Source organism: Pogona vitticeps, chromosome 4, assembly GCF_051106095.1.
Source record: "Pogona vitticeps strain Pit_001003342236 chromosome 4, PviZW2.1, whole genome shotgun sequence".
In the NCBI taxonomy this organism is placed as follows: Eukaryota; Metazoa; Chordata; class Lepidosauria; order Squamata; family Agamidae; genus Pogona; species Pogona vitticeps.
The window spans coordinates 31,603,731-31,616,583 of record NC_135786.1 but is presented as its reverse complement, the minus strand read 5'-3'; the positions used below and the strand labels follow the sequence as shown (position 1 = coordinate 31,616,583).

Below are 12,853 nucleotides of genomic sequence, written 5' to 3'. Positions count from 1 at the left end.
GAGGAGGAGGAGGAGGAGAAGAAGAAGAAGAAGAAGAAGAAGAAGAAGAAGAAGAAGAAGAAGAAGAAGAAGAAGAAGAAGAAGAAGAAGAAGAAGAAGAAGAAGGGTAGGAGTGCAGACTCTTGAAGGTATTTCCTACCTCCTTACCTGAGATTTTCCATCTAAGTCATTTCGGACTTCTCAAAGACATGCATTTCCTTCCACAGAGTCCTGTATGCAAGCCACATCCCCACCTTTTTTTACAGAGTGGTTCCAAAGATAAGGTTTTAAGGAAGATGGCAGGAACAATCAATGGATATCAGTTGAAAATGTAACATTGGTGTAACTCCATTGATGTAAATTTCAGCATCCAATTGCTATAAGTTAAGAAGTCAGCAAAGGGACTTGCTGTCATGTTCTGAGTAATTTGACCGGCATGCAACAGCAAATTTGGATGTCAACTTTTTGTTATGTGTTGTTGCCTCCATCTCCTGGCAACTCTATGAATGAGTGACCTCCAAAATGTCCTGTCATTAACAGTCCTGCTTAGCTGTCGCAAAGCTTGAGGCCATGGCTTCTTGTATGGCATCAATCCATCTCCTATTTGGTCTTTCTCTTTTCCATCTGCCTTCAACTTCTCTAATTTGTTAACATGCTGTAATTCGCTCCTCCGCTTTACACCAGTTCAGGATTTACAACAATAACCAGGATTTTGTCATGGATGACAACTCCCTACTCATGCTGGTTGGCGGACTCTGCAAATTATAACTAAAAGTTTTTTTTGTTTTTTTTTAAATCAACCTGTGCTTGGAGTGAAGTTTAAGAGAGGAGCAGCTTGAGAAAGAAGCATGAGCAAGGTATTGTGACATGGAGCTCCTGTTTCTTTTTCTTTCAGGAAATTACTAAAATTTCCAAAAGAAATTCAAAAAAAGAGAGGGGAAAACATTGAAATCTAAAACATTTGGAAATGAAGGAAAGAAAATTAGTGGCTCCAAATAAATAGCTTGTTAAAGCCTATCTTTGACTTCTTGCTATGTGGTGTTAAAATAGGGTTGCTGCCTCTCTTTTTTTTTCTGACGAACTCCCAGTCTTTAGTAGCTTTATGACAGGCAAGTCCAACATGGCCCTCTGTGCACTGGAATAACTGCACCTATTGAATTTGGCAAATGCCAATGGCTGAGAATTTCTTCTGATTCCATTTCTGACTTATGAAAATGTCTAGATTTCTTCATAAACAGGGTACAGATTTTAAAGATAAAAATATAGAAGAAAGTTAATCTGACAGATTCATTCATATTTATCTGTGGAAATGCAGCATGTACGTACATGAGATTTTGGATGATGCATGGGTTCTTTGATCATCATCTGTTGAGAACCAAGGAGTGAAGATGCAGGATAGTGCTGAAGCTATCCCTGTTGAAAAGAGCAGGGAGCAAAATAATTCCTGAGGCCAGAGTCTGTATCACTGCATGAAAAGCTTGGAAATCAAAAAAATCCAAACAGCAATAGGAATACAGTGTGCCCAGGAATGAATGAACAGCAGCATCACAGATATTGTGGGGTTAAAGCGTAGAACGATATTTGCAACTTTTGTTTTTAAATAAGTAGGGGAAATCTGCCACTTTCCCTTCCCAGTCATGGGAACCTGTAAGATACCTGCATACTTTTATAAACAGTCCTGCAGGACAAGTGTTGGGTAAAATCACAAGTTATTCATAATTATTTTCTGTTCCTGCTGGCATTTCTAAAAGGAGTGGCCAGTTATGAGGACAATGTAAAATAATGGTATGCTTTAAAAAGACCTTCCTGGGGCCTAACTGCCCAGTGCATTAGTCACACTCTGCAACTGAGAACAGCTTGAGCCTGGGGCAGGAGGGCATCTCCTTCTGAAATTCTGGGATGAGCCGTATCCCATTCCAGTACACAGGCCACCCCTGTCTACAAAGCAATAACAGAATCTTTATGTCTTCTTGTATTTTCACTGGCAATGATATGTATCATACCAGATAAACACACACACTACAAGCACAACATCACAGAGTGGCTGTTCTTAAAAATGCAGACAATCTATCCAATGCTTCTGATTCCATGCAGCAAGGTAGATATTGCTATGTGTGTTTTAAGTTTTACATTTTGTACAATTGTGCAAAAAGTCAGTCTCACAAATGTGCACATTTCCACTTGTCAAACCAGACTAGAATTAATATCTCTAATTTTGGCTGGTTGATTTACATACTTGTAGCCCAGCATACATAAACACCAAAAATTATTCCACTTTATTTTCTTATCTCACAGGTATCCTATTAAGGACAACAAGAACAATAATTCCAAACTAATGTCATGAAAGCTAAGATTCAAGGAATTAGTGCTAACAGCAAATGTCAACTCTGCCAGGAAAAAAAGGTGAAACATCGTCACACCTCATCTGTGACTCTCCAAAGATTGCACAGATTACAAAATTAGACCTCATAGAGTGGCAAAATTAGTGTAGTGGTTATTATGCAAATATATATATATATATATAACTTCTCAGTCTCTAAAAACCCATGGGAATAGCAGGTAGAGAAGGTGTCAGAAAATGATGACATCAAGATCTTATGGGATTTCTGGATCCAAACTGATAGACATCTTGAACATACTGCACCAGACATTGTAGTAATAGAACAAAGAAATGTCTCGATTATTGACATAGCGATTCCAGGAGATGCCAAAGTTGAAGATAAAAAATTTGAAAAACTAACAAAATGCAAAGGCTTGACAACTGAAATATCTTGCTTGTGGATGAAACATATCTCAGTCATCCCCATCATCATCGGGGCTTTGGGAACTATATCAAGAAATTTCGCACAGTACTATAAGCAGTTGCAGATTTCAAAAATAATGTAATCAGAGCTACGAAAAATGGCAGTATTAAGAACAGCATATACACTACATTGATATTTAACAGATACTTAGGGTTATGGTTAAAGGTTGTATGTGTTATATAATACTAGTCAATTATTTTATGATTTTGATAGACTGTGCCTAGTATTTTTGAAACATCATCACCACCACCATCATCATCATGTTGATCCAAACTAATGGTGACCCTTATCAGGGTTTTTTAAGTATAGAGTACTTAGAAGTGATGTACCATTCCCTTGTTCTGGGGGTCCTGTGGGACTGTGTAGCTTACCCAAGGTGACATAGGTTGGCTCTTTCCCTGGGATACACACTGGGGAAACAGATTCCCAGCCTCTGGCTTTATAGCCAGATGCCTAACTAACAAAGATGCAAGTCCATTTATGTAAGTCTTTAACTTAGGCAGTCCTATACAAGCACATAATCAGCAAAAAAATACAAAATAAAAAAATGTGTACACTCATACAACAGCTGAGAACAATAAGCAAATTCAGAAATTCCGCTTGAAAGTGCAGATAAGGACAATTCAGGGACCCAGGTGTCTCTTGCCTAGTATTACATACTTGCGGGGCATTTATATAGCACAGATTAGAAATCTGACTGAATTTTTAATCACGAGGAGATTTTAATGGCCTAGATATTGACTGGGAGATCTGCCAAAGCAAGATGCATCTAATGGTGTTGGTTATGACGACTCTCACTCCAAAGCTGTAAAGCTGCTAGCCCGGCATGGAGATACCACAAAGTTCCACTGCAACTTGCTGTGTTATGGTTTAAGAGTGAGAAGTGTAAGTGAGCAACAAAGGGGATGAAAAATGATAGCCAGCTGTTCTAGAATTTGCAGGAACACTAAATGTGGCCAATCCAGGAGGAAGCCAAAACAATACTATGCAGAATACATCCAAGCTGAGCTGAATCCATCATGCAAATGTTTTGAAAAAAAAATTTGGAGTTTGGTGGTGACTCCTCATCTCTGTTCCATCTTTGCAGGTGACATTAGTAGACTGGAGAAGTGGTTCCCAATCTTGAACCCAGGTGTGCTTGGACTGTAACTCCCAGAAGCCTTCATTTCTGGGAGTGCTGGTGGGGGTTTCTTGGAGTTGCAATCCAAGAACACCTGGGTTGCCCAAGGTTGTGAATTACTGGAATAGAGCAAAGATAAGGAGATGTCTGATTTTAGGGATCCACTTTGAGCTTTTGGTTAGAGACCTGAGATACACCAGCCAGAGCCCAATGCAAACTGGTGGTGCAAAGCAGGAAACAAATTATTTCCTGTAGCTTATGAGGTATACAACTGGCTACCAGAGATGATCAATATGTACATACACAACAGTGCATGTAATGAGAATCCAAAAACTAAAGATGTACACATAGCTTATATAGGAAAACACACAAAAAGCTATAAATGAATAATTTAAATTGGTATTTCTTTGACAGTCTTTTCCCCCAGGATATATATGCTAAAGGAAAACATTGTCTTTCTACAGGATGAATTTGTTTTTTCATCAGGAAGATTACTGGATTTATTCTTTCTGATTTTATGATACCATTTACTCTATGTTAAATATCCTGTAATTTTGTCTGCCTTTTCTATGGGTGTATGATCCAAAAGATGTCTGCTACAGAGGCGTGAGGCACCTAAGCGATGAACAACTTTATTATAGCAAACACTTTTGTGAACTGAAGATCACTTCAATAATTGTGCAGAATACAATCTGGGGTCATACATTGTTAGATTCCATTAGAGTAGACTAGCTGAGGTAATAGGATTGGTTTACATGATGACTCTCCTTTCTGCTGTTCATTAAGAGGTTCTCTTCCATCTGGGACTAGCCACTGAAGCTAGGTCAGAGTCGCTGAGATCTCTATATGAAAGTTTTAGAAGAGGTGGGTGGTGGGCCAAATGGATGTCTCAGAGATACAGATGGCCTGGAGTTCTTGGCAGAGCTTTGAGCATCCCCCCTTTCAGACCACAACTCCTAGACTCACCACCGCTGCGTGCATGGCTGCTTATCATATTGACTGGGGAATTCTGGGAACAGGTATCTTATATGCTAGGGTTTTGTTATTGGCTTGGCTAGAATGATCTGCATTATTTCATTTAAATCAGTCAACCAGTTGGATTTTATCTTCCATGGTGAACAGTAGAAAAAAAATGTAAATAATGAATAAGAGACTAGGGAAGAAAAAAACCAAACGAAATCAAACAAATAAACAAAAAGGAAAAGCCACTGTCCTAGACAGAGTATTCACCCAACATGCTTCTTGGACAAGAACAGGGAGGTGACCCACTGAGCAAAACACCCACTCCTGCATTCAGTAAGGATCAATCCATTAATTCCCTTGTAAAATAGTACAGTTCTCAACTCCAGTTTTCCAGCTGGCTGTGTAACTCTAACCTCTTGGTCGGCAACTGCCGGATGAAAACTTCAAGAGCTGAACACAGCTGCTATGGCTCTTTCTATATTATTTTCTCTCGTTGGCAATTCTGAGTTTCTTCAAAAGCAATCTTGCTCACTAAGGTTTTGTTTCTCAACAAAATTCCGGTCCAGCTGCAATTTCAAGGCCTTGGAAAGCAACACAAGTGTGGTGCTCAAGAAAATCATGACTCTCTTATCTCCTTTACATGAGTTATGTTGCAATAGGACAGCTTGTGGCGGTGTCTTTTCAAGGCATTTCCGTTCTTCAGTATGCTCCTCTACCCCTCAAAGACCTGTGGTTTGTGCAAAGAAAAGGTATGCCATTTTGGAGTGAGAAACACAGTTTGGGTGATGTGCTTTGTGTGTGTGGGTGCATAGAAGGGCAGAGAGAGGACACATTGTTTTTTTTTTTTTACTATGAATCCCAGAATTCTACAGCTATGATAGCCATGTGATTCAGGGGCTTTTAGTCACAAAGAGCTGCATTTCCCATGCTGTGTGAGTGGGTACATGGCTGGACAGACAGACGGATGGGCAGGTGGGCCAAAAAAAAAAAAAGAATTTCAACAAGGAGAAATGTAAGGTCCTACAGCTAGGCAGAAAAAATGAACTGCACAGATATAGCATAGAAGACAGCTGGCTAAATGACAGTACCTGTGAAAGGGATCTAGGAGTCTTGGTAGACCACAAGCTGAACATGAGTCAGCAATGTGATGCGGCTGCCAAAGAAGCTAATGCAATTCTTGGTTGTACCAATAGGAGTATAGTGTCTATATCAAGGGAAGTGATAGTACCACTCTATTCTGCTTTTGTTCAGACCTCACCTGGAGTATTGTGTCCAGTTCTGGGCACCTCAATTCAAAAAAGATGTTGACAATCTGGAACGTGTCCAGAGGAGGACGATTAAATGGGTAAAGGTCTGGAAGCCATGTCATACAAGAAGCGGCTTAAGGAGCTGGGAATGTTTAGCCTTACATAAAGAAGGTTGAGAGGGGACATGATAGCCATGTTTAAATATTTGTAAGGATGTAATCTTGAAGAGAGTATAGGTTTGTTTTCTAGGGCTCCAGAGACTAGGACATGGAGTGGTGGTTTCAAACTACAGGAAAAGAGATTGCATCTGAACGTTACGAAGAACTTCCTGACAGTCAGAGCTGTCCGGCAGTGGAATAGGCTGCCTAGAAGGGTGGTGGAGTCTCCTTCTTTGGAGGTTTTTAAGCAAAGGCTGGATGGCCATCTGTTGGGAGTACTTTGATGGATGTTCCCACATGGCAGGGTGTTGGACTGGATGGCCTCAGTGGTCTCTTCCAACTCGATGACTCTACGACCCCATGACTGTTGCAATGAGCTTTTTCAGCAATCCAGCCCTGGGAGACCACCTTTCTTGTTTCTGCAATGATGCAATGATCTTGCTAGAATGGCAGTGACCGGAAAGCTCCCCTCCTCAGCTGCTGCATCAGTCTTTGAAAATGAGCATTTTATTACCACAGTGCTACAACATCACTCATTTAAATGGTATTTCCCTAGTATCTTTGTATTTAAAAATAATACTGCTAATGCATTTTAGCACTAATTAGAAGACTCACTAAAAGCAAATAAAAGAGGTTATAATCCACTGCAAAGGCTATAGTGAACATGTGCATAGCTTTAAATAGCTGCTCAGATGGATTAGATCTTCTCTTCCTCCAGCTGCAACAACTCGGTCATACCCACTTCTATGGAGAAAACATAGCATCAGTATTCAGAGCTAGGTTGTGGCTGAAATGCTAACCACAGTTTTTGGAAGTAAACTTCCAGGCCAGCCCTACTGTTGAGCAGAATGAGGCAACTGTATCAGATATCAAATGCTGAAAGATAGCATTCTGGCTAGCTCTCGCTGTTGAAAGACACAGGTACATATAATGCCACATATTCTGTTTTACACACCCTACACTAATCTGCTTCATCAAGCATAGTACTGCACTAGTAGACACTATAAAAAGTCTGAAAATATGTTTCAACTGCTACCCTGTTTCCCTGAAAATAAGACCTAACCTGAAAATAAGCCCTAGTATGGTTTTTCAGGATGTTCGTAATATAAGTCCTACCCCCCCCCCAAATAAGCCCCAGTTAAGTGAAACCCCACCCTCCATCATTGTGCAGCAACTAGAAGAAAATGACATGACTGTATTTGAATAAATATAGATTGTTGTACATGAAAAAAAATAAAACATCCCCTGAAAATAAGACCTAATGCATTTTGGAGCAAAAATTAATATAAGACCCTGTCTTATTTTCAGGGAAACACGGTATCTGGTTTCTGCATATGGCAGGTGGGAAATTTTAGCCTTTTACTTTGGACAAAAAAAATGTTTTGCAACAGCCCTGGTCATCTAAACCCTCCCCTCACCCCCTCCTAGGAATCTGACACTGGTAAACTAGATAGAATTGTACTGTAAGAGATATACTTAGTTTGGGCCATGCTCTGACACACATGCCCAAGTAGGTGCTCTTATGACAACAGCTAAATCTTACTTCTCCAGCCTATGAGGACACGCTATTTCCCTTCTAATTAAGGCAAAGTCATCAAACTGTTCCGGATTGCTTTATTTTTAGGGTAGAACCAAGGTGGCTAGAGAATGAAAGGAGTTGTAGTGCAACATCTCTAGGAGACAGCAGTATGGGGATGGGTGTGTAAATGAATATCCTGCAAGGAAGAAGGACTCCTCCACCACCACTACCCAACGGAACCTCTGCTTCCACATAAACTGGGACTACCTTTGAAGTTGACGCAGAAACTCCAAGTGGTGCAGAATGTGGCGGCCAGACTCCTTAGCGGAGCGAGAAAATGCCACCATATTTCTCCTATTTTGGTCACGCTGCATTGGCTGGCCATTCAGTTCCGCATCGACTTTAAAGTCTTGATGCTTACGTATAAAGCCCTAAATGGTTTAGGGCCTCGATACTTGGTGGAACGCTTACTCCCGCCTAGTTCTACCCGTGTCACTCGTGCAAGTCAGGAGGTGAGGCTGAGGAGCCTAACGCTGAGGGAGGCCTGGAAAGAGAAAACAAGAAACCAGGCCTTCTCAGCAGTGGCTCCTCGCCTCTGGAACAATCTGACTCCGGAGATTCACGTGGCTCCCTCACTGAGTATTTTTAAAAATCAATTAAAAACGTGGATGTTTAGGCAGGCCTTCTCCCCAGTTAATTCCTGACACTCTCCCCTCCTCTCACTATTTGATTTATTTTGTACGCTTACCATCTTGCAGAATTATTTAATCGTGTACTAATTTTTTTTCTTATACAGTGGTGCCCCGCACAGCGAGGTTAATCCGTTCCGGATTAACCTTCGCTGTGGGAAACATCGCACTACGGAACACAAAAAGGCACTGGAATGCATTAAACAGCGTTTAATGCATTCCAATGCCATAGAATACTCACCGTTGTGCGATGTTTCCCAGGGGCCGGCAGCCATTTTCGCGCCCTCCCCTCGCACAACGAGGGCGTCCAAATGGCTGCCATCAGCTGTTCCGCGGCTTCAAAATGGCCACCGGAACAGCCGAAAGGGGCCGGGGCGCAGCATTTTCGCGCCCTTGGTAAGCAAGGGGAGCACGCGAAAACGCTGCCGGAAGCCCTGAAATGGTTGCGCGCAGCCATTTCGGGGCTTCCGCAGTGTTTTCGCATGCTCCCCTTGCTTACCAAGGGCACGAAAACGCTGTGCCCCGGCCCCTTTCAGCTGTTCCGGCCGCCATTTTGAAGCCACGGAACAGCTGATCGGCGGGTCGCAAAGCGAAGGTCGGTAAGCGAGCAGCTTACCGACCTTCGTTCTGCGATTTCCCGCCTATACGGGCACCGTTTTGCGATTGCATTTGCGATCGCAAAAACGGCCTCGTACAGCGAATTCATCGCTCTGCGAGGCGCCCGTTGTGCAAGGCACCACTGTATTTGTTATGTTTTTTATGTTGTAATCCGTGGGGTATAAATAGAATAACATAAATAAATAAATAAACTGAGAAGCAGACTGTACCACTGAAACAGGAAAAACCCAAAACAGAACAAAAAAAAAAAAAAAGGAAACATATAGCCGCCTGCTTGTCTCTTCTCAACATGGGACACAAGAAGCTGCCTTACATCTCTGGTTATCAACCAATGGTTCTCCAGAAGTCTAGGGCCTGAATGCTCAGAATCACCAGGTAGGACACATAGCCAAAGGTTAGGGATTCTGGGAGATGAGGTTCATATCATCTTGGAGGAGCAATGGTGGAGAAACCCTTCCTTATACAAGACAAAGAGACTGGGAAAGTGACATTTTTGGACTGCAGCTCACAGGATGCCCCATCCAACACATGCATAGGGCTTCTAGGTATCTAGTTTAGGTATCTAGCCGTGGAACCAGAGGTTGAGAGTTGGATTCCCCAATGTGCCTCTTAGACAGGAGCTGGACTCAGTGATCCATAGGGTCCCTTCCAGCTTTGCAGTTCTAAGATTACTATTCAGTCAGACCAGTGGTCCTCAGAATTATCTACACCGATGGAGTCGTTCCCCAAGATTTCAGGTGGGAGTCTTATTGCAGCTGTAGCAGAAACATTAGCTGTAAAACCTAGGATCTTCTGCATGGAAATTGTGTGCTCTGCCATTGAGCTGCAGCTTTGTTGTGTTGTGAGCTCTGAGAAGAAGGGGAAGCAGAAAAGATGAGCAAGGCTATTCTTTCTTGACACAAAAACATAGCCTTGAAAAAGAAAAGACAGCATGGCTGCTTCTTCCTTCTCCATCCCCCCCATACTTTATAGGAGCAGACAAACAATGGCAGAAAATGCACATGCTGAATGTGCTCAATTTGCATAAATGCAAATAAGGCTGCCTGGATTTGGGGACCCAGGATAGGGAAATCCTATTTTCTGCTGATATACATGCAAGCAGGCACCCAAAGGCTCAACACAGAGCCTGGGGGCAACATATGTGCCAACTACAGAAGGAACAAAATGGCACACACAGAGATTAATTTTAATTTTTCTTGGATGCTCTTCTTTCAACAAAGTCATCAGGCTCTGGAGGGGATCCAAGTGAAAAACAGTGGTGATTAAAGGAATTGGATAAAATAAGTGATGGGAATAAACAACTTGAGCAGCACAACAAGTCTGCAGTTTGCCTAATACTGAGACACCTCAACTACTGACAAAACGAGATAAGGTGGGGTCACTGCAGTGCTGTACAGCTATTTCAGAAGGCTATGGAGCAGTAGGAAGAGACACAGTAATGGGATGAGACTGAGATCCTAGTAAGAGTTGCAAAAAGGATTATTAGGTGCTTGTGAATGCAAATATAATTGGCATAGATCAGACAAGGCAAAAGGCAAAACCCAGGATCCCTAGTTTATATCTTGCAGAACAGCCAGTAATCACTGGCTGGGATGTGAGAGGTTTTTTTTTTTAAACTCCGAGTCCCAGAATTATTCAGCCAGTCTAATCATAAACTGGCGATGCCAGATGGGAGATTCCGGGATTTGTAGCCCAAAAAGGAAATCCAACTTCATATCTAAAACAAGAGCAGTGGGAATGTTGGGAACAACATCTAAGGTGACTGCTGATTCTAATTTAGATGGTTGCATCCCATGGGGTTTTTCATCTGGCACCCCATCTCTACCCTTTAAAATCATTTCTCATTTATTTTATTGCTTTCGATTGTCATTGGCCCTAAAGGCATACAGTCAGTCAGAATGGCAAGACACAAATGTTTGAGATAAATTAAATAAATAACTCGCTTTTGCGACTCTTCTGAGATATGTGTACTCACTATGACGGTCCTCATGAGCATACTTGAAGAGAATCCAAAAGTGCCAGACATCCATGTTGATCTATTCTGACAATTTTCATCATGGGGGAACAGGTCTTCTGTAGAGCTAATGGTGCCTACTGCCTATTCAAGCGCCATTCTATGGAGCCAGAGGTTGAGAGTTTGATTCCTCACTGTGCCCCCTGGGATAAGAGCCAACCTGTGTGGTCTTGGATAAGCGGCAAAGCCGTAGGGTACCCCACAGAAGAAGGGCATGGTAAACCACTTTTGAGTACAGTACTCTCTTTCTTTAAAAAAACCTGAAAAGAATAACTATGTCAGACCTGACATTTATTTAGTCATTGAGGTCCCTCATGGGCCCCAACATGGGAGGACAGGGTATAATTTACTTAGACTCCATTGCCCAGAGAGGATCTGGCCCAGTCACAATCCCCTTCACCATGAGGAAGACAATCAAGGAGAAAGTGAAGATCATGCCTTAGGTTATTTATAGAAACTTGTGTCCTTGTATTTGTTGTGCAGATATGCTTGACACTGTGTGTATGGGATAATGGGATTGTGGGTTAAGGATGTATATGTGAGATACTATGTTTCTAGTTTATACTATCCCTTCCCCCAAATAATGCTTGGTCCCTGGGAGACACAATACTTTGTGTTTTGCTGTAACAAATTAACACACCTCCCCCCCCGCCACACAAATTGCTTGGAGAGAAGACAATTGCATAATTACCTTGCAGATAAACAGTAGGAAAACAATGTGAGAGATGCCAGGTGTACCAGAAATTACAATTCTAGAGCAATGTCCATGGGGAGGATTTGAACAAACATACCCAAGATGACAAACAGCTTTATAACATAACCACACTAGGCTTATCCAAGATGTTTTCTAAGTGGAAATGGCCACAGAAACCAGCGGTGGCTCTGCAAATCTGCCATAATTTATCTTAAATGGAACTTGAAGAGCACTTCACAGTCCATTCATTGACAAAGGCTCTTGACATCTTGATTTGTTAGGGTTTGAGTAAAATATAACACAGAAGACCTGGGGCTTTGATTATTTCCCCCATGTTAAATGTTTCAAGGAAGTTAAATAGTTTCCCTCCCTCCTGCCTCCCAAGATTAAGGCTCGGGCCTTCAAGCTCACTCAGTGGAATCAGCTTTTCCAGATTACCCTTGAATTTTAATGGCATTTGAGTACCTCAGCCCAGTGGGAACTTCTAAAAATGCCATGACCAAAAACAGAGGCAGTGAAAGCGGGGAACCCAAGACAGCATAACTCAGGATGACAAAAGAATCAGTGGAACTAGCAAACAGCAAAAGGAGTTTTGGCAGGTTGATGGAGGGGAAAATCAACCAGCTGTTATTAGTCATAATGGCTAAATGAACTCCAGACCTTGGAAAAATTACTTTTTGCACAATACCTCTCAGAACCCTGAGGGATACAAGGAAAGGTAGTCCAAAAAAGTCCCATTTTCGGGTTCTGTCACTGAATATCAATGATTGAAAAGTAACCACTGGGGAGACCTACTAACATTATGCCTTCCGAGTGAGGTTCTCAAAATCCCCTGGCTGGCCACTATAAAAAACAGGATTCTTGAGCAGATGGACCTATTGTTTGACCCAACCAGCATATGTTCTTGGGAACATCTCCTGCAAAGGGCTTGCAATTTGATGGATAAGCTTTTCAGAAAGACAAGAGGAGCCCTAAACAAGAATTGAGGGATCATGAAAAACCAAATAACCCCCTGCCCTTTATTCTACAACTGGATCCAGCATCTAGT

At 41.9% G+C, this 12,853-nt stretch overlaps 1 long non-coding RNA gene across 1 annotated transcript in view; it reads left to right on the top strand.

Annotated features, from left to right (window-relative positions):
• The first annotated feature begins 16 nt into the window (after positions 1 to 16).
• The window catches only part of LOC144589142 (uncharacterized), a 34,043-nt gene continuing 21,206 nt past the window's right edge, over positions 17 to 12,853 (top strand). Inside the window, exon 1 of the long non-coding RNA XR_013545052.1 lies at positions 17 to 128. This is a non-coding gene — a long non-coding RNA (uncharacterized LOC144589142). The remainder of the gene's footprint in view (positions 129 to 12,853) is intronic.